At 38.3% G+C, this 26,915-nt stretch overlaps 1 protein-coding gene across 1 annotated transcript in view; it reads right to left on the bottom strand.

The window, feature by feature from the left end:
• The window catches only part of THRB (thyroid hormone receptor, beta), a 301,254-nt gene that overhangs the window by 99,746 nt on the left and 174,593 nt on the right, over window positions 1-26,915 (bottom strand). The gene's annotated exons all lie outside the window — the stretch shown is intronic.

Here is a 26,915-nt window from a genome sequence, read left to right as displayed (position 1 = left end):
TATCCTCTTATTCTACCCTGATACATTTACAAGCCCTCTGTCAAGTGCAGGGCGAGAGCTGACTCTCACATTTAGAGACTCGTGCTTGGACCCAGCCCCAAACTGGAATTGACCTCCAGGACTGGCAGTATAGGTGGACTCTGCCCAGACCCAGTTGGCACCTTGTGTTGTGGTGCCAATTTTCGCCGCCCTTGAGCAGTGAGATCCCTGGTCCTCTCTTGGCACAGTTTTGCCAGTAAGTAACCGGTCCAGTTACAGGTTTTTCTTTACAGCAGCAAGGCACACTGGTGGGATGGCTCTGTACTCTAAAGACTCTCCTGTTTAACCTTAGCTGCAACCTGAACCCCCTGGGTGGTTCTGCAAAGTCCCACTGCCTAGGTTGCCTCCCAGATCCATTAGTACTTTGTGGCTCAAGCCTGAGTTTTGTGAAGCCACTCAGGGGATTTGGATGTGCAGCCAAGGTAGAGAACCACTGCCCTAACATGGCCTCTGAAATAGTATCTGGGAGGTCTCCCCATTCCTTCTAAACTCTGCCAGCATGGCAGTAGAGAGGATCTTTGAGAATGTAACTCAGCCACCTCTTCTTTAAAACCCTACGGTGGTGGCATGACTGGCCCTTGTGCCTCTCTGTGGGGGTCTCCTTCTTCTCTCCCCATCTGGGTTTCACCAGCTTCTTGCTGCTCCCTGAGCATGCCATCAATTCTTGCAAGAGCAGGCCTTTGCTCTGGGGTTGTTCCTCTGCCCAAATACCTGCTGAAGTCCTTCTCTCACCTCCACTAAATCTGGCACACCTCAGTTTCTTGGGGATGCCTGCCTCATCTTTTTCCTAAGCATGATGTTAACATCTTATAACACACCACACAGTTTACTTCTGGTTATGCTGTATTGCTTCTTGTTTTGACTTCCTCTGCTTTTTGAGGTCAGGGTCTTTGCTTTGCTTTCTGACTGCCCCTAGTGCTCAGCTGGTATGTGCACACAGCAGGCCTTTACTAACACGTGCACAGTGAGGGAGGTGGTCACCTCTACAGGTGATGGTGAACATATCAGAGGAGGGAAGGCTCAGTGGTACATGAAAAAAAATGAATCTCCAAAATGACAAGTTGTAAGGAAACACTTATCATTTGATTTTAATTGTAAGTCAAGGGCCAGAACTACCAGGCAATGTCTAGATTTAAAAAACAACAACAAAACAGGGCCATCCCTGGTGGTGCAATGGGTTAAAGCGCAGCACTCTGAAGCTATCTGCAGCACGAGTTAGATGATGCTCAGCCAGGGAGGTGACCCACGTGGCATGGCAGACCTCTTCTAATCCGCCCACTGTTCCCCCTGCAGTGTAATTCAGTACCTCTGCCTGTTCTGCTCCCCACTCTGTCTCTAGTGAATCCTCTCACTCCCACCCCCGCACCTCTGGCCTGTACCCCAGTTCTTGTATGCATAAGTAAATAAATCTTTAAACAACAATAATAAAACATGCAGTGAAAGAAAGGGAAAGTGGAGTAGTGGTAATGTAGGGGTAGGCGGTAGGGGTGGAGAGAGGGCAGGGATGGGAGTGACTGCCAGTGGATACAAGTGTTCTTTGGGGGGGGATGATGAAAATGCGTTAAAATGATTATGGCGATGGTTGTACATTGTCAATATACCCAAATCCACTGAATGATACAATTCAATGGCTGAACTTTGTTATGTAAATTATGTCTCAATTAAACTGTTAAAAATGCACACTTAACTGGAGCATCATACAGAGTGCTAAATCTAATGCTAAAAATGGAACATAGAGCTATTGATATTTCTTATCAGGCCTGTGGGTTTTCTCTGGCTGGGGTTTTGAAAGGGAGGTGGGAGAGTTTGATTAGCCTTTACTCGCTCTTCTGCCAGAGGCATAAATCAGTCAAGAATGTGACTTAAAATTCTTGATCAAGGCTTACGTTAAGAGAGATTTATCTGGACGAAACTGCTTTCCCTCAAAAACTTCAACACCTCCCGGAATTCTGCCTCTTTGCAGGACTAGCTGTTTTGGAAAGGAAGCTATCACTTGGTTGTGAATCCAGGCTTTGTAAAGATTTGACACTTTTGAACTTGTAACGCCAAGCAAAATACCAGCTGCGTTGATATCTGCCATCTACTCATCACCAATTGTGCATACTCCATTGGTCTGTAGTGGCAAACTGACAGGCTGATCGCCTCAATGGACGGATGTACATGAACCCTAACAGCATGTCAGAAAGATAGAGACAACTCAACAAGGCTGTTCTCCCTCTCTCAGGACGTGGACCGCCTATCTACTATACTACTATACCCCGAAGGGGGAATAGCCTTCCTTCTGCCCTTTTTTCTGCTCCATATCTCACCAGGGATCTCCCAAGCACTGAGTATCTGGTGAGCTCAACTCAGAATGTGGCCCAGAGTTCGGCCTTCAACATGTGCCATTAGGGAATCCCAGAGACAAGAGCAACACTGTGCTCCAGAAGGCTCCTGGGGGCTGCTGCTAGTCTCTTGAGAATTTCCAAGAGGGATGTAGCTCGGTGTCATCAAGTCATCAATAATCGAAACGCCCCAAGGAAAAGACACTCAAGCTGGATTTTGCTTACTGATGAAACAGTGTTAGGGGGGCACAGTGATGGGCCCTTTATCTCCAGGTTAGTGAGAACACCATGTGGAGTCAGTGCTGAGACATCCACCCCATCCGCCACTCGCGCATCACAGCCCTAAGCAATGATGGCCACCAAGATGACTAAGCCCCTCTCCGTCTCCTCTGCCAAGCACTACCGGGCAGAGACGACAGAAAACACACACATTTTAATTAGAGGAGGTTGTATACGGTACTCCATGAGGAGTCCAGTGGGCTGAGGAAGTGTGTAGGAAGTGTGTGGGAGGGAAAGAGTAACTAAAAGGCAGAGGTTCCTCTCCTCAGCTTGACATGCCAGTTGTGAACTGGGAGTCTTTCGGAAGGTGGGTTCTGCATAATGTGAGTGATTGGGCTGAATTCATCCTGGCTGTGCAGTTGGGGGTGCTTGCAAAGAATACCTACAGCACCTTGCTTTATTATTGTTTGTACATTTGTCAAAAGGGGCTGGTATGACTTTTATGGACATATTATAGGGAGTAAATGAGTTCACACAGGAAAAGTGCTAAGGATGTGTCTCGTGCATAGTAAGTGCTCAGTGAATGTGCGTGGTTATGTTCTAAGTGCTCAGTGAATGTGCGTGGTTATGTTCTGGAGCATTGAGAATGGGCTCTGAGAGAGTTGACCACACATATAGGGCCCTGGGTATTTTGCCACACAGTGAGAGAACAGCGGGTCCATGAAGCTGCACAATCTTCATGGAGTAGCTGAAATGGGGCGTGGGGAGGGGCAAAAGGCAGTGACCCTGCCTTTTGCCAACTTGCTTTACTTCATTCTTGGTTGTAGACTTTTGAAGAGGGTACATATTAGATGTTTTTTGTCAGGGTGCAACTTTTTTTTTTTTTTAGAAAATACTTGGTCAAATTATTCTGACATTAACACTGCATCACCAATACTATTAGTGCTAATCCAGTCCGCCTCACAAAGCACGGGATTTCCATTCTCTAACATGAAAGGGTATAAAAGAGCTGAAGTAGGGACAACCCACTTCTCTGGCAGAGGAGCTTTTGTAAAACTGAATCTTTTAAGAAGCATTGTAGCAATTAACCAGTACACTTGGATGCTCTGTTAGGATTTCGACAAAAGCTTGCTCAATGAGAGAACATTTAAATCAGTGTATTTTCCACAGCATCTACTTCCCTCAAAAAAAAAAAGTTTTGGTCCAAATATGATCACTTTTATGTCCGTTACTTGGAATACTGTAGCTGTGCCATTTCTACAATCAAGAAAATGCTTATTGTAAACAGCATGCACTTACCTACCCATTTTCTTATATGAAAAAGAAAGACAGTGGGCCTTGGTCATCAAGTACTGTTGATTTTACCTGCCGTAGATAAAAACAAATCATGTGATTTTCAGGATAAAGAATCCATGTGATTTAAAAACAAAGATTTCCAGAGGAAGGGAAATGAGATCATTTCTAAAATTCCAAATAAATCATACAGATTCCAACATGAAATGCTTGTATGGTGACCTTTTGCTATGTCCTCCCAGCTCCAAACTAAAGGACAAGCTGGATAGGGCATTTGGTGTATAGAAAAATCTATGAAAATCTAAATAGTTTCTATTTATCCAAAAATAAGCTAATACATTTTTATTAACATGTTCATGTGTCAGCCACCACAAACCCTGCACTAAAAAATAATAGTAAATGTAACAATAGAAGTAGCAGTTGCCATTTATTGAATATTGACTATATAATAGGAATTCTAAGTGTCCCACATATATTATCTCATTTATTATTCTCCCCTATGATGTAGGTGATACCATCCCCATTTTCTTTAGGGGGTAACTTGGTTAGGAGAAGTGAATGGCCCGTTTGCCCACAGATGTAAAGATTTTTACGTGTGAGAGCCATGAATTGAACCCAGATTTTATGAATCCGACTTTAAGCTCGACCCACTATAGTAGACAGCCTTTTGCAAGAACAATAATGGTTGCATGCATTTATGGTGCTTGAAAGAAAGAATTTATTTCAGGTGTTTCATTTGTGCTCACTTCGTTTTTTTATCTCTTTTATAGACACGGATGTTGATACTCAGATGTTAAAAATCTAAAGGTGAATATGGTACATGAGAAAATCAGAATTCAAATGGTATCTCCTAGCCTCTAAGCAAAGTTGGTTGTTGAATAATCTCAGGTTAGGCCTTTTCTGAATGGTAGATAATGACAAAGAATTCCTGATGACACTACTTATGAAGATAACACCTGAGCAATAGTTGCCCAAACAGGATAGTTCCTAAAAATGTGAAGTTTAGCTTGGAATATCAGGCAGTTGAAATATTACTGTACAGAACACCAGGTTCAGTCAGGTTGACACAAATTATTTGAAAAGATAATTTTTGATGATTCTGAACCTCCTTCACACACTCAGCCCAGAATCAGTGAGACATCAATTACCTAAGTGGCGGGTAAACATTTCTTGTTATATACGAGCCATTTTCTGGGTTCAGTAAAGGTTATGTAGTTGCTTAGGAAATTAGAAGCTCAATTAGTAATCATTGCTGCTTTTGATTGTGGATACGACCCCAGCTATTTTGCACCTGAGTTTATAAGCATAAGTCTCACCCATGTACCAACTGGGTAGGAGTGTGTGACAATGAACTTCCCTTGTGTCCCAGCCCTCACCCTGCTATCAGGTGTAATCCCATGTTGACTCTGCCAGAAAAGTTTATAAAGGAATTACTCACGAATACTTGAATATTCCCTTACTAAAGGAAAAGATTTTTTTTTTTTTTTAAATCCAGGGATACTTGGAAATTTGCTACATTGGTAGTTGTTCAAAGAAAAGGTCTGAAATAGTACAATGGATAAATGAAATAGTACAATGGATAAAGCTGGCTGGCTGCCACTTATAAAATCATAGACCTTTTAACCCAAAAACTAAGTGCCAGTTTGTAATCTATTGTGCCTTAGTTCCAAATCCACCCTTCAATTCCCTGTTCTGCCCTGGATTTTGCAACGTCTTTCGCAGAATGCTTTCTGGAGGGCTTTCTATTTGATTCTGTCAGTAGGAAGCACTAGAAAGAGAGGATGGTGAGAAGACAAAAAGTGCTTCTGACCTCTCTTTTCAATGCCCCCGTGAGCAGAGTCACTGTGGACTGGAGTCTCCAGGTCCATATCATTTCCAGAGACAGTGGCTTTTTACTCAGCAGAGGTTCTGGTAGTAGCTGCTGGCCCCTGTCTTGGTCACCCACATGCCAGCTCCACAGGACTGCTCTTCTTTGTTCCTAGCTCCTAATAGACCCATCTTTGTTCCCCAACTGTAAGAACAACAACTGCTTCTTGCACATACCTCAGAATTCCCTTTTTGTTCTTTAGGTGCTTCAGCACCATGTAGTAACCAATTGCCTGTACTAAATCCTTCTGTTTGAATGACCTAGTGTGGTTGTGTTTCCTTGCCTGGACCCTCACAGGTGCATGCACACAAAACTCATAGCTTGCAGCATGCTACATGTTGGTGGCATGTGCAGTACTGCATAACAGTGCAGACCAGAAACAACAGCACTGACGGAATTATTGCTATATGTGAGAAATTATTAGTTCTGGCCAAGGGGTGAGCATATGTGAGACACTTTAACCCTCAGCCAAGGGTAGCAAAGTGGAGTCTTCAAAGGATTAAAGTTTTAAAAATGACTTTTTTTAGCATATAAAAATAATTTCTGTAAATGCTTGCAAACACAGAAAGGAAAAAGAAGCTAATAATTGCCCTATAGTTAACTACAGTTCTGTTGACTTATCCTTTTGGTCTTTTCTCTATATGTACATCTACATATTTTAAAAAATGTTATTTTTTAAAAGCATAATAGTTTATTTTTACATAATTTTGTGCATTTTCCCATCTCAGTTGTAAAATGTTATTTTAAGTAACATTTAATATTTAATCTCTAGTATTTTCACACGACACAAAATTCAACTCAAAGAGGGGTGTGATCTTGCTTCATCACAAGGACAGCTTACCTTTCCTGCCTTGGGACTGGATTTCTCCAGTGGGGGCTGCTTTCCTTTGATCCAGAAGCTGGACAATGACCAAACTGACAGACTCACATTTCAATATGTCTACTATGCAGCCTGCCTATGTCAGTTGGGATCATAAAGTAAATACGAAATCTGTACAGAGTCAGAAAGAATGCTTGAGATTTTGAGCTGGGTTCTGAGTTTCTGAGAAGTTTTGAAGCATATAGAATATAATGATGTGTCCCATAAGGACCCAGAGATAGAGAAGGAGTGCAAAAGCTGGTACTAATTACCCTTGTCTTTAACACATATTAAGTCTTTTTTTTTTTTAACCTCTGCATTCATTCACAATTATTATCAGAGTATCTATAAAGGTAAAGCACTATGTAGTTGCTGAGTACATGGATACATGCTGGATACATGAGGACAACACACAAAACTCATACCATAAGAATCAAACTACAGCATGAAGGAATTAAAAGACAAAGAACATATATCTTTAAGCTACTTTTCTTGTTTAAAAAGGTATTTTAATACTATAAGCATTTGTTTTTGGCTCATTCAGAGGTACACCTGTCATCAACTATCTCCACTCTTTTGAAGACTTTAAGTTTGAGGCTTTCTAGATAAATTGGATGTAGCACTAACATTATGTGTTTTAGTCTATATCTGCCTTGAAATTATTTTTCAGGCAGAAAGATAACTGATATAAATCTTTATGCTCCAAATAACACAGCATTAAATTTATGAAGTTAATCACTGCAGACAGTTCAAGACAAAATAAATTGAAACATAAATTAAGTAGACTTTACTTTGCATTCACTGAAAGATCAAGTAGATATAAAATAAGAAAGATTATCATAATAAAATAAGAAAGATTATCATAATGGTATTGTTAATCTAAACTTGTATGTCAAATTTCATAGCTGAAAAACAGAAAACTACAAAATAACAGAAAAAAACAAAATAATTATAAAATTAATCAAAGTTAGATGATAAAGAAACTTCTCAAGAGTAAAAATCAATAGAATACTAGATATAAAATAATCTTTCTTCATTTCTAAGTCACTTAGAATTTTAAAAGGAAAATGAAAGACAAGCAAACACATGAAAATGAAAACTACCATGTTTTTGAAGCATAATTAAATAAAAGACCAGTCCATGCAGACTAGTAATTATGGAAAAAATGAAGTACTGTTAATGAGCTCTTCTGCCTCTTCCTTGAAAATATCAAATGCAGATGATTTCATGTATGGATTACAACACAGACATACATTTAAACTTTTGAAAACACAAAGAAAAAACATCCCAATGAATTTTATGAAACCAGCATAAGTATGATACAAAACATATGAAAAAAAGATGGCATGTTAAAGGAAATATACCCAGATCACTTAACTATGAAATCTTTTAGATGCACAAAAATAGTAGTAAGCAACTTTTTGGGAAAATAAAAAGAACAATTTGCCAGACAAAATGGACTATATCTAGGAAAGTAAGGAGGGCTTAATATGTTGAACACATATTACTAATCATTGGTAATAAGTCCACTGGGTAAACAAGCATTTGATCTTGAAGGATCTAAAATGGCTTGTGATAATAGTTACTATTGTTCTTGACAATTCAAAAATACTCTGAGGAAAATATTGAATATTATCTTGACATAGTAAATATATATATGGAAAATTTTGAAAAAGAAGATAAATGAAGGGGAATTAGCTGTATGAGATATTCAGGCACAATAAGATGACTTAATGGTTAAAACAAGGCAGTACTGGTTCATGAACAGAGAGCAGATCAGAATAAAAGTTCAGAAACAGACCTAAGTATATTTGGAAATAGATAAAAGTGATTAAAAAGTCACCTATTTAACTCATGTAAATGGTACAATTAGTAAACCATGTAGGAAAAAAGTGAATGTTGAACCCATAACTCCTACCTTATGCTTTATAAAACAACTTGATTAAATGTCAAGTGGATAAAGTGGATGAAAGACTTTATTGTAACAAATGTAAACCCTCATAGAATCCATGATGTTTCATGGATTTAAAAAGTGGAAGACTTTCCAAGAATACATGAAACAGCAACTACTCCAAATCACTTGTTAAACACTTATTTTGAACACCTATAACTATCCATCAATAGGGACTAGGTAAATAAACCATCTGATAGTTTACCCAATGGAATGTTATTGAATGTGAAATAAACATGATGAAACTTGTTATGATGAAATGGAACAGTATTCGAGAAATATTAAGTGAGAAAAAAGTGTAAAATAGTGTATATGGTAGGAGACATCTATGACTATAAAGAAAAAAAGAATATATCTATTGTGTATCTATAGAATAGAAATGGAAGGAAATATAAGCGACTAACAACACTGCTAACCAATGGTGAGGGAGGTTGATGATTAAGAGGCTTGAAGAAGAGTTTTTAGTGCAGATTTTCAAATACTATTTGAATTTTAAATGATGTACAGAATTTAGTTCAAAAGAATAAAATGGATATAATACAATGAAATGAATACAATATAAAGGTAGAAAAGATTGAGGGAAAAAACAGAGATAATGTACAATTTACAAAATTATGAAGACTAAGAGCAATAAGTGTTAGGGGCAAAAAAATAAAGTATATATGGTATAAAATGTTTTTAAGGCCCTCCCTGGTGGTTGAGCAGGTTAAAGCACAGCACTGAGAAGCTAAAGCCATTTCCTCAAGAGTTTGATTCCCGCCTGCCCCAGAGGTGATCCACATGGCGCGGCAGACCTCTCCTGACCTGCCCACTGTTCCCTTCTGCAGTGTACTTTGTCAGTCAGCCTGTTCTGCTCCCACTCTGTCTCTGGTGAATCTTCTCACCACCCCTGCACCTCTGGCCTGTACCCCAGTTCTGTATGCACAAATAAATAAATCTTTAAAAAAATTTTTTTTTGAGCTATAAATGGAAAAATTACTCTTCTACTAATACATCTTTAGCAGAAGGATCACTAACTCAACTGCTCACAGTGGCTAGACATCATTCATTCATTCAACAGATGTGCATCAGTCAGCTACCTTGCTGGACCAAAGACTGAAAATATTCCTGCTATCATGAACTTTTAATTTAGAGAAAGATAGTACAGGCAGTCAAACAAATGTCTCATAGAACAACATACAACAAAGTGAGGTGGAGTGTAGTCATAAATCACAAGATCAGAGCAGACAATAAAGTCTGTGAAGGATTTAGGGCTGACTGTTTGCCTTATAAAAGGCCTTGTACTGCACTCCAGGAGGGGACTGTCATGTGTGGTTGTAGGTATAATTGTGCAAGAACTTAGATTTTCCAGAAGACACCAGAGAACCAAATTTGTATTTGAAATATCCTGATTTTAAAATCTTGACTCAATTTTAAATTAAATCACCCTATTAGCCAAATAAAACACATTTCACTGGCCAAGGCTGGCCTGGGGGTTCGCCAGTTCAAATCTCTAAAGAAATGAGATTAAGTTTTAAAGCAAACATAGCAGAACTTGTAAGCCTTGTCATCTGATGAAGCCATACTTATTTTCCATGTCTTCAGACATTTTTGGAACACGTCACTGGGAACTAATTGGCTTTCTAGTTCTATTCTGTGGGTTACCTCATAAGAAAACCAACATAATTTACACTTAAATCTTGCTGGACCAAATGCTATTTACTTGACTTGATCCTTGTCTCTATTCACCAGATATGATTCTTCATCACATTGAGTTTTTCTAAAAATCAAATTTATCCTCAAAATGCTGAGGAAGTGTTTAATAGTGTACTCTTGACCTTGAGAGTATAGTCCCTAGAGAGGAGATACAAATATTTAGAATAAGGGTAGTAACATTTAAATAAATATATTTCCTTCTAAATTACAGTTGAAGAGGATTCCATGTAAGTATGTAGGTATCAATACCAGTGTTCTAGACTACTAACATTTTGTAAAAGTTTCTAATCTTTGGATACAAATTGACTGGTATAGGGCATGTCCCCCTTATCTTTCCTTTAAAAAAAAAAATATATATATATATATAAGAGCTCTTTTACAGGACCTGATAGATGCTATATGGTAGTTCATTCCAGGGATCGTTGGCATACATATCTGCCCAAAAAAGACTTTTGTGCCAAACACAACAGTACATACACCATTTTTTATTTTCCTATGACCAATGACTAAGTTTCTGTGGTCAGCTAATGACATTAGTCATGTGGAATCACAGTGAAGAAAGCAGGGCTTTTTATGAGTCTGTGACAGCTCGAATTTTCTTGCTTAACAATATGTATGAATCAGAAGCCACAAGTTTGCATTTTAGAAATATTTGCGGTAGTTAAGAAGCACACACTGCACTTGTTATTATTATTACAATCCCATAGAAATAGTGTCCTTGGGAAGAGCATAAAATTGACTTGGAGATATCCATCAAGACACAGACATCAACAATCCCACTGTCATCAAATGTATTTCTTTTGCTTTTAATGGAAACTTAACACAATATTTACCCACTGATCATTGTACCTATGCTAAAGCACATACTTTACATACTTGTTTGCCTGTCTGTTTATCCATCTAGCCACTCATTTCTCTCTCTCTCTGCTTCCTTTCTCTAGGGATAGGATAGGGGGAGAATAGGCTTTTCCTGTTCAGAACAGGTCTGCCCAAAATCTGTCACTTTAGCATGAGGATTATTTTGAGTTGAGGTCAATCAAGGCATGTCAGTTGAGGCTTATGAGAAATTTTACCACTCCCTTAATTCCCCAGAAGAATGAAAATTGGGGTGTTACCCAAAATTAGTGTTTTTACCAGAAATAATCTTTCTATCAGAGAGACCTATATTGATGGCAACAGCAAACATCTAATTACAGATTTTCAGGTTTTTATAACATGAATCATCTTTTCCTTTTCATATGGGTCTTCCCTCTTCTTTACTTGGAGTCTACATCCCCTATCACATTTCTTAGCTCAAGGTGTATACCCTCATTTTGCGCCACTGACTTTGGAATCCATATCTAGGTAGACTCCCCATGCACATATAGTTAAAATTGTACTTTCTTTTCACTGACCTGTGTGATGTTAATTGGAGTGCTAGAAAAAACCCAAAGGGCTAAGGGAAAATTTTATATCCTCCACACAATTCTTTCATGAAATATTTATTGAGTACCTGCTGCTGATCAACCTAACTGTGCTAGGTGCTAGAAACCTAATATAAAACAAAAATAATACATAGTAAGTTTCTCATGGAGCTTACTGTATTTTGGACGTGAACAGATATTAGTCATTAATTATGCAATTTAAGGTTAAAATAATACAGGTATTTTTAATCTTATAAAGGGAAGACTAGGATGGAATTTGACTTAGGAAATTTGTATAAGTGGCAAGATGAGATTTTTCAACGTGCCAGTGGCATTCAAGATCAAAGGAGAAGGAGTTGCTCGGGTAGAAAGAGTAAAAGCAATCCAAAACATTGGGCGATAATGTGCCCAGACTCTATGGACAGTGGGAGCCAGACCCATATTGGGGGTGATAGAAAGCTGGTGCAATGGGAGGAGTGAGGGTAAGGAGCAAGGGATAAGATGGGGATGGGGAGGCAGACAGAAAGAGTCTGATATAGTCACAGTAGAAAGTAAAATATATTAACAGGTACTTAGTAGGACTTTAGGGCAACTGATGACCCATCTGAGGTTGGTCATTTGAATTCATTGCAGACCAAACACTGTTCAACTCTGGCCACTTTATTATTATTATTATTTTTTTTTTTTACAAGAGCAAATGCCCTGGGCAATATTAGGAGACCTAAATACCAACTGTGAGACATAAAACTCTTTGGGCCCATCCATCCATCTTTCATTCCATTTCTTCAAGTTGCCAAATGATGAGATCAGATTAGGTACAACCTGAGGTCTCTTCCCAGCTCCAAACTTTTATGAATGTCCCTGACATTCATAGAGGGACTCCTGTAGCTTATCAATAATTTTCTTTTTTACCTTCTAATTTTAACTTAAAGGTGAAATGGAAAAGTGTAGAAAAAACAGTCTTCATCATTTATCTGGCTATGCTCACTGACCTATTACATCTGATGCTTCTACGTCTGAGTCAGGGTTGGCAAATGTATCTGAACAGGTCCACAGAGTAACTATTCCAGGTTTTTTTTTGGGGGGGTTCACATAAGTCCCCTTTGCTACTACTACACTACACCATGTAGTGAGAAAGCAGCCACAGACAGTGCATGAGTGAATATGCACAGCTCAATACATTTTTTTTTTAACAAAAGTAGGCAGTGACTAGATTGGGTCCTTAGGTTGTGGTTTGCTGATCCCTGATATAAAGAGTGGTATATTCCATTTCCTTTTATTGGGGAAGGTTCAGTCTCCTTAATTGGCCCCAAGAATGAATCATTTCCTGTAATTGACAGGCAATAAATTATATAATTTATATATTGCATTAAGCACACAGACAAGTAAGTGATCACACACTGATCTACACCACTAGGGCAATCTCCCACAGTAGGAGTTAGAGCACTGCCCAGCACTCTCAGCCACCTTTCCGTCCTTCAGCTTCAGCTTGGAGAACTTGGCAATTAGGACTGAGTTATGTGGCTTGGCACATCAAACCTGGAGCATTATTTCTAAACCAGTGAGTGTGCCATCAAGGAACTGACTGCACAAAGAACTAAGGTCTGTAGCTCTTTGAGATCAAATTATTGTAATAAATCAAAACACTCTTTGCCACAGGGTTGGAATGGTGTTCCTTTGAACAGTGCAGTGGGGGAGGACACACAAGTGAAAGGTAGCATATTAAGAAGCAGCCTCAGGCACTAAGCCTGGGACTTTGAAGTCATTTGGGGGAAGATGATAAACTTAAGAAGGGCACTGGGCAATGTAAGAAGTGCTTGAGAGCCAGTGCAGTGGGAGGGTCCCATCAGTCTGAAACTTGGAGACAGGAAAAGGCTGAAGGGTCTGCTGCTAGTTCCCCTGGGTGAGCCTGGTTTCAAAACCAAAATAAACTTGGGAGAGCCAGAAGAGAGGAAGAAAAGAAACAAACAAACAAGTAGAGCTTCAGCTTACGTTTTCTCCCAACTAACAGCCCCATGTGCCAGCTAACCCTTTCTGGACTGTTGCTTTGTAGGAATGCCATAGGCTAATACTCTTGCAGAGGTGAGCTTTGCAATCCAGCAAGACTTTTGTGTTGAATACAGATGCATCATTATCATTAATACCAATGAAGTTTCTCCATCTCAGGTCCTGCTGTCAGTTAACTTATAGGCTGTGCCTAGGCAGCAGGTATTATGCTTACTGTCTTTTTTGACAGTAAGTGACAGAGAACGTAAAGAACTAGAGCAAGGTCACTTATAAGTAGAAAAACCAGAATTCCAACCAAGTGATTCCAACTTCTGGGGACCAACTCTTTACTTCTCAGAAGTTTGCAGGCTTTTCTAAAAATTAAGAGTTGGAAAGAACCCCAGAGGCTGCCTGATCCAGGTTCTCATGTTTATTTGTGGAAATGGAACTTAGAAGACTTGCCCAAGGTCATAGGGCCACGGCTGAAAAGCTAGCATGACCTCTCCATGCTCTTCCACACATCTACTGCAAAGCCCACTGCTGCTCAGTTAGTATCCAACAAATGCCTATCAAACAATAGTCTTGACAGAATTTATTTTCAGATCCTGGAAGACAAGACCATGTGGTCTTGCCTAGCCAAACAGACAAGGAAAGCATCACTTTCAATCACCAGAAGCACAGGTAAGTAAGTGCCAGCTTTTAAAAAAAAAATGGGGCAAGTTGCACTTTTTGATCATGGCATGAAATGAATGTGTGTCCCTAAACTTAAAGCAAACAAAGTGAGGTAAAAATGAAACAAGGGACCCTTTGACCTTGGCCATGAAGCTGACAGAAGCAGAAATAAAATTGTTTTTAATAACATTTGCCACCTCAAGACTCCTGGGAGCATTTGTTTTGATGGGTGAGAGAGGATCTAGCTTTGAAAAGTAGAGTTAACAGCAGCTTCAATCCAAACTTTTCATAACACAGCACTGAAGAGCAGGAGTTAGCTTTCCTCTCAGTTTACTTTTTTTTTAGAGGAAAAAAAGCTTAACTCTTAGAAGTTATTTTCCATCTTAGACACTAGGTTTAAAATATATAAATAGAGAGTAGCAAGCCCCTATTTGTTTAAAAATGAGGCAAAAGAATTTAGAGACAGGTTTAAGTGTTTTGGTTACTTTCATTAGCAAGTCCTAGATTTTCATCTCTACAAATAAGTTATTAAATCTGTGGGTGTGCACACCTTTTAAAATAGCTTTGTTGAGTTATTAGTCAACTATCATACAAAGTACCCATATAAATGTACAATCCACTGGAGTAGAGGATCTTCACATAGAGGCAATCATTGCCACAGTCACCATTGAAACTTAGATTTTCAGTTTTCAAAAAGAAACTCCACACACTTTAGCTCTTACACCCCTGCTCTGCACCCCTCCTTGCCCTAAACAACCACTAAGCTACTTTCTGTCTTGTCAGATTTGCCTGTGTTGGGCATTTCGCATAAATAGCATATGGTCTTTTGTGGCGGCAGGTTTTTGTTTTAATCATTTTGTCTAAATAGGAAAATTGTGGCAGCAGGGGAGAAAATGAAAAAAAAAAAAAAAAGAAGCTATTGTTCTGGACACTCTCCCTGGCTAGTTTGCCATCTGATTAGCCAGGGACCCCTGCCTCTTGCAGCACCTGCCACAAGTGTGTGGGTGTGGGATGGCTGACACAGCATCCATAACTCTTTACCTCTTTACCCAGAAGTTTGAAGGTCTGGCCTCCAACTGGACTTTGGATCTCAAGAAAAGAGGTAGGTTGGTCTTTGGGAAATAACAGTTTCCATGCTGCAGAACAATGGTTTTATAAATATGGTCGAAAGCACATATTTATAAGATATTAATCATTTTGTTCTTTTATTCCTTCTTTGGATATCTCTCTTAGTTTGTCAACTCCAGTTGGATGTGGCTGGAGAAAGAAGCAAAGTCAGAGTAATGGTCTTGGGGTCAATGCATGACCAGGAACCTCAGGTGGGCACCTCCTGTTTCTAGGGGTTCACACTACAGTCCCTCACTCACTCACTCTCCTATTCTCCCAAGGTCATTATTTCTAACATTTTCTGCCTCTGAAAATCTCCAACAACTTCTCTTTAATCCTCAGTCTCAACACTTCCTCCCTACTTCCTTGAGACAACAGAAACAGAGAATTTTTCACAGCCCTAGGACCATATCTGCTTACCAATCTATGAACTGATGCCCTATATGAGTGTAGAGCACATGAGAATCATCTGGGAGGGGGGAGGCTGTTATAATAGGTTACTGGACCCTAACTCCAGAGTTCCTGTATCAAGAGGTCTGGGGAAGGGCCAGAGAACTTGTATATCTAATAATTCTCAATGTTGCCGAGGCTACTGGTCTGGGACCACACTTTAAGGGGCACTGCAGTAGCTGTCATAGTTACAGCCCCACCGAAGGGCGGTTGCTCTACAGGTGCATGTGACCCCTGGACCTCACACTCCTTGCTCCAGCCAATTCTCTTGTTTCCTTCTGTCTCATCACCTTCCCTATCTTGCTAGTCAACCTCTTGACTAACAAACATGTTATTTTTTGGCTCTTGAAAAAAATACCCCTTGGCCCTTGCTTTACTCTTCGACTTTCTCTGCATTTCTCTGTTTCCCTTTCCAGTAAAGATTGTCTTTACTCCATGATTCCAATTACTTTCCTTTATTTAACCTTGGCCCAGAACACACAAAATTTACATGTTAAAGTGACCCACAATACCCACATGATTAAATTCTGTGCTCAATATTTGGCCTCATTTTGTTTGATCATACAGCAGCATTTAACTCAGATGATTACTTCCTCCAACTAGAAACACTTTCCTCTAATTGTCCTCAGCTCACGTTTCTGATTTTCCTCACAAATCACTATGGACACCAATTAAAGTCCTCCATTACTGCTGATTTTATCTTCTGCTGCTTTTCTTCACTTATTCCACTTCATCTAGCTGACCTCTTTGTTGTTCCTTAAACACACCAGGCTTACTCTGCTGCAGGGCCTTTGAATGTGCTGTCTGCAAAGCTCTTCCTCAGGTGAAATCTTAAACTCACCTTTTCCAAGTCTTGGCACAGATGTTACTTCAATAATGTTTTACCTAATCACCTATTTAAATGCAACCTCCCATGCACAATCACTCTTTCCTCACCATACAGCTTTTTACCTTATAAAAACACTACATTATTTACTGCCTATTTCTCCCCTACTAGATTGTAAACACCATGGACAGGAATTTTCCCCCTATTTGTTCATTGCTTTATCTCCAGTGCTTATAACAATGCTGGGCACATGCTTGATATATTTATTGGTAGAATTTATTTCTTGCCAATTTTCTTTCAGCCTATTTGGATGCGGGTTTAAACTGAACATGTCTTCTAGAGTATCCAGGTCCAGAACTGAATGACAATGAATATTGGGATGACATAGAGTGGCAGGACATCCCAATTTTAGTCTTAAATGTAACTGAAGATGATATTATTCTTCAGGTTGTTTTTTTCCTTTCTTTCTTTTTTTTTCTTTTAAGTCTTCCAATCATTAATGTACAACAACATTAAAAAACTTTGCCATTTTGGGCATTCTGCCAGCTTGCCTGCTGGACTGCTTCCAACCATTTTTTCTCTCTTTTCCCATTCTTTTTCACTCAACAGCTGCCATGTATTGAGTGTGTATGCCAGACTCTTTGTACACATTGTTTTATTTAATCCTTACAAAATCCACTGCAAATTAGGGAGTATTATCTCTGTTTATCAAGTGAGGGGACAGATGCATAGAGAGGTAGGATGGCTTGCACAAGATCACACAGCTAATAAGAGGTTGAAAGGAAATCTGTCAGATCCCAAAGCAGACACTTAAGAAAATTATGTTACCACCATTATGCAAAACACAGCTAAGATAGCCAATCTTAGCATTAGCATTTTGGCATGTACTCCCCTTCTTAGTTATTTTTGAAGATGATATGGACTGACTTCATCACACACTAGGCAGCAGATTTCATGAGAGGTTAAAGGTATCTCTTTTGCTGATATTTCCTCCATTCCAATACTAGAAAGGGCACTCAAGTATTTGCGTGAATGTCTGTTGAACTTAAACACAAAACAGCCAATTATCTTAACACATAATTAATTACAATCAGAACATCATCCTCCAAAGTGATGTCTAGTTTTTAGGATTTCAGAGCCACCGTACCTGAAGGATAAAGATGTGACCTGCAGGCCCCACTTGACATTGGCTGAGCATATTTATTGGATCTGTAGATATTATTTAAAGCATATTATACTTGGAGGGACATTTAGCCTTCTTTTACACGTGAGGAAACTCAAGCTTAGAGGAGCTCTAAATGACACCCAATAATGAGGGTCAGAAAAGCTTGAGAATTCAGGCCCTTTTGGTGTTTAGAAGACCCTTTTGGTGTTATCCCAACTCTATTCCTCCCAACTCCACCAAGAGTTGCAGGCATAGCTTGGATTTAGAGAATGAGCTTTAGTTTGAGGGTTGGGAAAACTTTCTTTGAGTCTTAAATTATTGCCTTGTTTTTCCAGCTGATAATGCTTAAGGTAAATGAGCTAATGTATGAAAATCCCTTCCTTAGCACAGTGGTTGCTACTGAGAAAACATTCATTCAACAGTAATTATCATTATCACACCAAGGTCTTTTCACATTTTAAGTACTTCATTCATGTTTCAGGTAGACTTACCTGAAAATCAGTAAGTCTCAAGTATTTCATACACGGACTGTCCTTCCACCCTCCCAAACAAATCTGTAGTTGCAAAAAATGACATACTGTGAGCCTTTAGTAGAGTATCCTGAAAGTCCACAAGAGGGCAGTCTCCCTCATAGCAGAAGCACCCCAGAGCTGTAGGTGGGTAGAAGGGAATTATGGGTGCTGAAGTAAGCTAATAAAACTTTCAGTCAAAGCCATTATTATGATTTTTAAATGGTGAGAAGCACAACTATGAAGAAAATAAAAGAGTTATGGAATAGGGAATATATTTAAGGGAAAGTTAATTAGGTGAGCAGGAAACTAATTTTTGTACTAAGAAAGGGTGAGTTATGAGTGGACTTGGTGAAGAGTTATATTTGAAGGAATAGCAGGGACCAACTTGAATATGATCATTGCCTGCTTGAAAGACAGAAAGGTCAGTGTGGCTGGAACATAAGGAAGGAAGGAAGGAGGTGAAGGAACAGAGGTGTAGATGATCTGTCAGATCTCATAAATTGGGATTAGGTCTCAGGTCTTTCTGACTAGAGTTTGTACACTGAATCACTGTGTTACTCTGAACTCTAGAAATAGACAAAGTGTACAGATCAAAGAAGTAAATGTGCTTTTGAAAATGATGAAAACAATTTAAGAAGTGCCTCAACGACTTTTAGTAAATAACTCATCAGAAGTCATGTCATTTTAGATCTTAATGTTTTACGAAAAAAAGCACTAATATACATATACCTAAATTTACCTAAATTTTATGTTCTAAGAGATAATCTGGTATAGCCTTTTCCTTTATCTCTAATATAATGTGTAATAATCAAGGTTTATAATAATATCTATAAAGAGAATACACACCTCAGAAATATCTTTATCCAAAAGAGTATTACTAACATATTTTAAGAGAAATTCCCCCAAAGATTTATACAGCAGGATATTTACCTCATAATTAATGTTAATACAAGTTATAAATAGCATGTCCAACAATAGAGGTATTTGAATACATTACATGCTTTTCAAGCATGCTTTTTAAAACTGTGCTTTCAAATAACGTCTAAGGCTTTGTTAAATGCCCACAGTGTGCTGTTAGAGGCAGATGAGTAACAAAATAAAAAACACCTATTAATTTTTTTAAAATTTAAAACACCAATTTTTAAAACTTATACTCAGATAAACAAAATATACTAAAAGGCAACACACCAAACTTACATGAGAATACATGTCTATGTGATCTTTACAATGTTTTTTATATTATATTTTTTCAAAGTGCATTTATTTTATAGTCAACTCACTAATAATAAAATATTCAGCATGGAAGTTTTAATCTTCATTGAAATGTCTCAAAATTTGTATAGAAATTAATGTGGTCTCTGAGATAATAGGGAGAAAAGATCATTGGGTGAAATTGGATCATGGGGGTCTTTGTCCATTAGTAATGAATGAACAAAAACATATTCAAATAAAACTAACCAAAACAAAATATTGGCAGCAGCAACAAAATAAAGGAGCATAATTCCATTCCTCACCCTAAAAAGGATTGTCTAAAAATGTGGGGATGGTTGGAGCACTGCAATCCAAACCCTCAATCTGAGACAATCCAGGGGAAGGAAAGGTAAATGGCTGAATCCAGAAAATCTCTCATGATATCTTTAAACTTGGGAAATAGAGCTCTGAAGCAGGTGAAGGGGTAGCCACAGATAGGTTAAGAAAAATGCCTTAGAAAACAGTAACTTTTGTGTTTGATCATGGATGTTGGCAAAGGCAAGGCTTTGATGGAAAATGGGGAAGTTATCAAGTCCACAAACACAGGATCCTCTGCAGCTGATGGAGGGGACCTGGCTTGGGACATATAATGGAATTTAGAAGAGGGAGTTAAGCACAGATCTTCAGAAAGGCAACTTACTGTACTGGTGTGTCCTCATTTGCATTTTCTTTAGAAAAAGTTGCAAGTCAATATTCAGTGCATAAACTGTACTCACAGAGGAGACAAAGAATTCTGAGGTAATATGAGAAAAAGATCAAGAAAAATTCACCTACTTTAGAGTAAAAGATCAGGGAGGATCTTCATGTTTTCCTTTAAGCATGAGCAAGATGAAAAGCTTTGTTATGTAGATAGAGAGTTGAGAGAGAGAGAGAGAGTTCAGCCTATGAAGAAACTCTAACCCAAAGAAAATAAGAAACTCAATTTAATGATTGAGATCTCACTAAAACAGGAGATTAAAATGAAACTAGAAAAGATTAATGAAAAGGGAGATGACAGAACTAAGGAAACAGAACAAAATGCCACGTGGTATTGCCAATATGTATATGTATGTATGTATATATATATATATATATATATATATATATATATATATATATATATAACCAGCAAGGATGATAATATTAAAATGACAAGAAGAAAACCTGATTAAATGATCAATGAAGACACATCTGAAATAAAAAGAGACTTATGTCTGCATATCAAAAGGACATGCAATATTCCAGGGAAGAAAAACTGATGAAGAATTATACCACTAGCCATAACTACTAAAATTGTGAGCTTCGAAGTTAAGAAAACAGTGTTTTAGTCACTAGGCAGAAAACAAAGTTCTCTTTAAAGGTAATAATTTTGGCCATTTTAAGATTTCTTCATGATAGTATTCAAGCTCAAAGACAATGAGACAATTTTAGGGTGAATAGGCACTGATATCCCTCTGCACAGATATGGTCCCAGTGCTCAGGATAATCTATAATGTGTGGTCTTGACTTAATCCACAGAAGAAACAGAATTATGACAATATTGAAATAATGCATCATGACTATGTGCTGTCTTAGTTATTTCTTCATAAATATCAGATGTTGCATTCTTGCCAACATATGTCACTGATTTGAAGGAAAGTAACAGACACACAGGATGCTAGAGGGGAAGGATTAGGGTCTCACTGATTTATTAGTGTTACCTCCAGGAAAGAGTTAACACTGCCCCTTAATTAACAAGGGCAGAAATTCCCACAGCCTATTAAAATGAATACATACACTTAGATATAGGGAACAAGACACAATTATAAGAAATATATGAAAAAAATCTAAGAAATAAAGGCAGCATCACAAAGGCACTGATGGTTCTATTGAAAATGGCCAAAACTTGTAAATGGCAATTCTAAGTACATGTATATACATATATTTAAATTAATTCAAATCAAGGGTAATACCATTTACTTCTGTGTTCCATATCTAGTTTATTTGCTTGACAAGTAATTTGAGCAGAAAAGTTAATGTGGTAAGAAATTAAGCATAACATTAAAAAAATTTGATATATAGTCTTTGATTTGTATAAGAATACCTTGTTTATTGTATGGCTTTTTCTATATTATTTTCTCCCTACATTTTTTTTAACTTTCTTGCAATATCTAATGTACTTGAACATCTAAGAACTAAACAATACTTTTTAACTTCTTTTAAGTGATATTTACTTAGTTTGGGAAATGGAAAGGAAACACTTTAAAAATGTGATAACATGGATTTCAGTTTTACAGTTTAGAAACATGGAAGTAATAGCTGCTTCTATTGAAAATGACCAAAAACTTTGAGCTGCAACTCCACTACAGTATTACATCTTTCTTTTTCATCATTTGTTTCATTTCACATCTTTAAAAAGCAAACAGACCATTATGTGCTAGACATTTAGCCAGGTTTATTACTGGATGGGGTACAATTTTATGAAACTTTAAACACATTTTAATGAGCTGCAGGTATAGTTTGTTCTGCAAAACTACAATGAATGACACACTTCCTGACTCACTTTAAAGATGAAATACAAGTGTCAGGTTATACATGAACTGGAAATCCCATCTAATTATCAAAATAACAAGAATGTAAAGGGATCCACCCTGCATTTAATCAAGTGAGCCTGCAGTCTGGGGTGCTAACATTATAAGCATCTATGTATGAACTCAGGCTGGCTAGAAATTAGATACTTTCCAGTCCTTCCAGATGGGGCTTAATAAAAGCATGCTGACCTGCAGTTTTTGCAAGGGTCTGAAAAGGAACTGAAGGGTTAGCTAATGCAGGTTCATTGGTCAGGTCTGGGAGGTCTAAGGCAGCCTGTCCCAGATGCTGCAGTGGGCTGGAAGTGGCAGATTCCTAGCTTCACCTGCGCCCTCCATCAGCCAGGGGAAGCAACAGAATATGTTTTTGATTGCGCCTGCCCCCCTTCTCCCCCCATGGAGGTTCTTGTTAGAGGAGAAGACATACAACTAGGTCCTCTCTTTGAGTTCCTAGAAGTTGGTAATAATTTAATAACTTTCAAGTTCAAATGGATGTCCTGGATATTCCCCACAGCCTCATTTCCCAATCCAGTACATGCTGCATGTCTCAGATGTGCTATGTGTACTATGACAACAGTTTTTTTTTTCTTAAAAAACAAACAAAAAAACAAAACAACAAACTAATTTAACAGTCAGAGGACAAGCATGTGGGAACTTTGTTTCCCAATAGTAAAGGCAATGGGGAATGTGTTGCATGGTAAATGTAGAAAAAAGAAATAAAGATCTTAAGTTAATGTCTGTATTTCAACTCAATATCCATAAAAAAAGACAAACCTCTGAAAACCATGGAGTATTTGTGCTCAGAGCACAGATAGTACAACAACTATTATCTATCTACTTTTATGTTCAAGGGGTTTGTAAATGTTAGTTCATGCAATGCCAGTGAAAATTTTCTTCAAGTAGTGTTTTATTCACAGATAGTAGGGGACCATTATTTGAATGTAAAGTGTTCAATATTAAATATCCTGCAGTAGCAGACAATTACCTGGTATTTTTCAAGGAGACATAGATCATAAAGTTACCCAGCATTTGCAGAATGAGATAGTAGTTTTTTTTTTTCTGTTTTAAATGTTTTTTTTTTTTCCCCCCCATTGGCAGGTTTCCTACCAATGAAAGCTATGACAGCCCCGTATGTAAAGCAGAGACACCTGGAGGAGCATCCTTTAAAGATGGAGATGGGGAGAAGGGTTGCTGAAACTTTACCTGATCCCCCACCTGCCCATCATCTGCCCATCACCTCCACCAGAACAGCTGTGACCTTCTGGGGGTTCTCTGCACTTCACTTTTGTTCTAGGACTGACCAGCAGTATCCCCTGGGAACTTATTAGAAATTTTGGAACCCAAGACTTGCTAAATTAGAATCTGCATTTTCCACAAAATCCAGTGGTGTGCATGCACCTTGGGGTTTGAACAGTCCTGGCTTAGCAAAGTGAGTGATTACATTGAGAAAAAGGGAGCGATAAAGGTCTTTACCCATCTAGCTGCATAGATCCACCCGGAGGGTTTCTTAGACAGCTGATTGCTGGATCTCTGCCTCCAGAGTTTCTGATTCTGGGTCTGGAGAGGGTCCCCTCAGTTACCATTTCTAACAAGTTTCCAAGTGATGCTGATACTGCCACACTCTGAAAACCACTGATATATATACTATTTTATCTCTCCTTCCTTACCTCTCAGTGTCTCCCTCCCTCCCTTTATATTTAGCCTACATCTCCCTCCCCCAAGTTTTCTCCTCTCCCCATCTTGTGTGCTCCTACCCACCCTTCTTTTCTTTCTCTCATCAATTGGGGGAACAATAGAGTGACATTTAGTTTCAATTTGCTGTAGCTGCTCATCTTTCACCTCTTTTGAGGCTCTGAGTGTTACAAAAGATGGCTCATCCCACATGCCTTTAGGATCCTGTCAGTTCTGAGCGTAGATCAAGTGAGCATACAGGTATCTATAATATAAGATAGAAAAAGATAAATGCTCTAGAGGAGATCCAGGCAGTGTGATGCAAGTAAGAGCAGTAGGGTGAAAAAACCTCAATTCCTTCATTTAGAACAATAAATTTAATTTTCCTAAGATGATTCAAGTTCTTAGGTACTCAGTAAGGAGTTATTAAATTTGTTTATTGAAAAGTTTTTGTCATCAGAATAAAAAATGAGGCACAACCATAATCATTGCATACTGAAGTTCTCTAGGACAAATCTGGAGCTGTACTCCTGCTCTATGTTTATATATGTAATAGTGGGTTGAATTTTGTTAGGTTTTTCTCATTTGCTTCTTTTCTATGAAAGTTCAATAGGGGAATTTATGGTTATGTATGGGAAATAGCTACTTTAATTCCGGGTAACTGAGATTGACTGTGCCTTCTCTTTTGGATATAAAAAGTAGGTTGAAAAAAGTCAGGGACATGATTTGTTGTACTACTGGGAGGAGGGGACCAGTGATTGTTGTGTGAATTCTTTTTGATTTTTAAAAACTGTTTAGGACATCATATCTTAGATGGCATCTCTGCCTGTACTTTGACAAACTGCTGGGCAATCTACTTATAATAAAATAAAGGGAGAATATAGCTATTGCTGATTGAGATGGAGGAGCCATCTGGAGAAGGAAGGAATATATAGGGACTTACTAGGAATATATAGGGACTTACTTGTCCAGGCTCCACCATGGAGCAGAAGTGCTACCTTTTAAAATTTCTCCTGCTGGATGCCAGTGTTCAAGATCCAACTCCGCTTCCTGGTGCAAAGTGTAATTTATCAGGATCCGCCTTATGTATCTTTGTCATGCACAGTTAAAAAGGCTATCGGAAAAAAAAAAAGGCTATAGAGCCAAGTTCTCTGCAATTCAGTGAAAGACACAATGAGAAGCAAGCTTCTTGCTGGGCTGTAATCTTCTTGTTATATTTCCCTCTCTCACTGCCAGGGTGAGTGCTTGCTTTTGAGCGATTTCCAAGAAGATAAACTTCCACCAAGTTTACACTTGAACAGGTGTGGTTCTGGGGAGACCCAGGAGAGCAAGATTGGAGTACTGGCAAGAAGAAAGCTGACCTTGAGAGGCAAACAAAATACAGATGGCAGAGAAGATACTACTAAGGAGGAGGCCACCACACCTCAGCTAAGTTCCTGAATAGAGAGGGAGAGGGAAGACAGAACTGCAGTGGAGAAGGTGTGTTGTTAAGTCAGAGTTGTGGCTCTTTGTACCATCTCTATTATAAATCCTGAAGGTTTCCACTGGCTGAGAGAAACCCCTAAGTCTGTGGAGAAGATGGAAATAATTTTTAAGTAGTGTGGCAGAGTTAGGGTTTACAGGAAGGCATGACATAATCAAATCTGCTTGCATTTATTGCTAAAATTAGCACTGAGTAGAGATCATTGTAAAAGATATCTTTGTAAAATGTTACAAAGAGAAATATGGGAGGTCCAAAAAGGCATAAGACCTTGCATATGTTTATCTTTCATCTCAAAGCTCTGGAGAGAGTGACTTATACTTAAAATCATTGTGGGTCACAGAATACCAGACAGCACGTGTCAGGCAATCTCCTGACACCGATTCTTTTAAACAAATGTGTTAGTAATTTTTCCTTAAAAAGAAGCCCAGAATTTTATTCTCTTTGGAATTGACACATTCTACAGTTAGGAAACTAACAGGTTTTAGTTATTGTTTAAAACATATCCAAAGTTCCCCAATGGAACACAGTGTTATTGTGGAGCAAGAAACGATCAGTCGGCTAGGAAATTCTAAATAGTTCTGGCTGAAGATCACTCCTGGGCGAACCTTCATTTTCACAGAACTTTGGGATCTGGAGACCCTTAAGGTTTATATGGTTTAATACTTACAATTTCTACTAAAGGAAAATATAGTATAGATAAGGTAAATGACTTGCTCCAACTTACACAACGAGAGGTCTCAAACACTGGCTTCTGATTCCATTTCTTAAAAATGAACATTTCCAAATGTTGCTCAATCAAGTATAAGTTTCATGATTTTGGTCCTATCTGATTAACAATGACTGTGCCTGATACTTTCCTCCAAAGCAACTCACACTTTTAAAAAAATCAGTTGTAAAAGGCAATTTTATGTTACTGCTCTATACTATTGTATTACATACCCATACTGCTCTCTATATATTCTGTATCACCATCTACTCTGTATGGGTGTCATGAACATATACAAAATGAAATAATGTTATGAAATTGTAACTAGAGACAGTGGTTTAAGGATAGTCTGTAGCCTGAGGCTTAATGCTGTTGTATAGAGAGGAGTAAGAGTTATGAATTGTTCAAGGCATCTACACTCCGTTGTTGTACTGGCAGGAATGCAATACAGACTGAAAGTGAATTGACAAGGTGTGTCCATGTCAATGCTACATTCTCTTGTGCCTACAGTCATTTTGGATATTATCTAGAATCATTCGGGTCACCAGGAGGACAGAGTTCCGAACAATATTCCACCTGGCACTTATTTTGTAACTGAAGGAACAAACTTTAGTCTAACACCCAGATCTCCTTCCTAAAGCTATAGCTCAAAGTATGCCTACCAATTTCTAACACATACTAGGGGACTCAGTACATTTGTAAAAGGATTGAATTGATGATGTATAATTTCAGTTATTCTTCACTTCAATGACAATGTGTTCTATGATTTTTTCAGACAGAGAGCCTTTGTTGAAAATGAGTTAGGTTGTATTATGGAAATTCTATAATACTTTTCTGGTGGTGCCTGGCAAAACAATTGCTAATAGTTTTATTATTTAAGATACAGTACA

This window comes from Condylura cristata, unplaced genomic scaffold (genome assembly GCF_000260355.1).
Source record: "Condylura cristata isolate star-nosed mole 26May11 unplaced genomic scaffold, ConCri1.0 scaffold00033, whole genome shotgun sequence".
Taxonomy (NCBI): domain Eukaryota; kingdom Metazoa; phylum Chordata; class Mammalia; order Eulipotyphla; family Talpidae; genus Condylura; species Condylura cristata.
The sequence above is the reverse complement of the archived record's forward strand: the minus strand, read 5'-3'. Positions and strand labels throughout refer to the sequence as shown.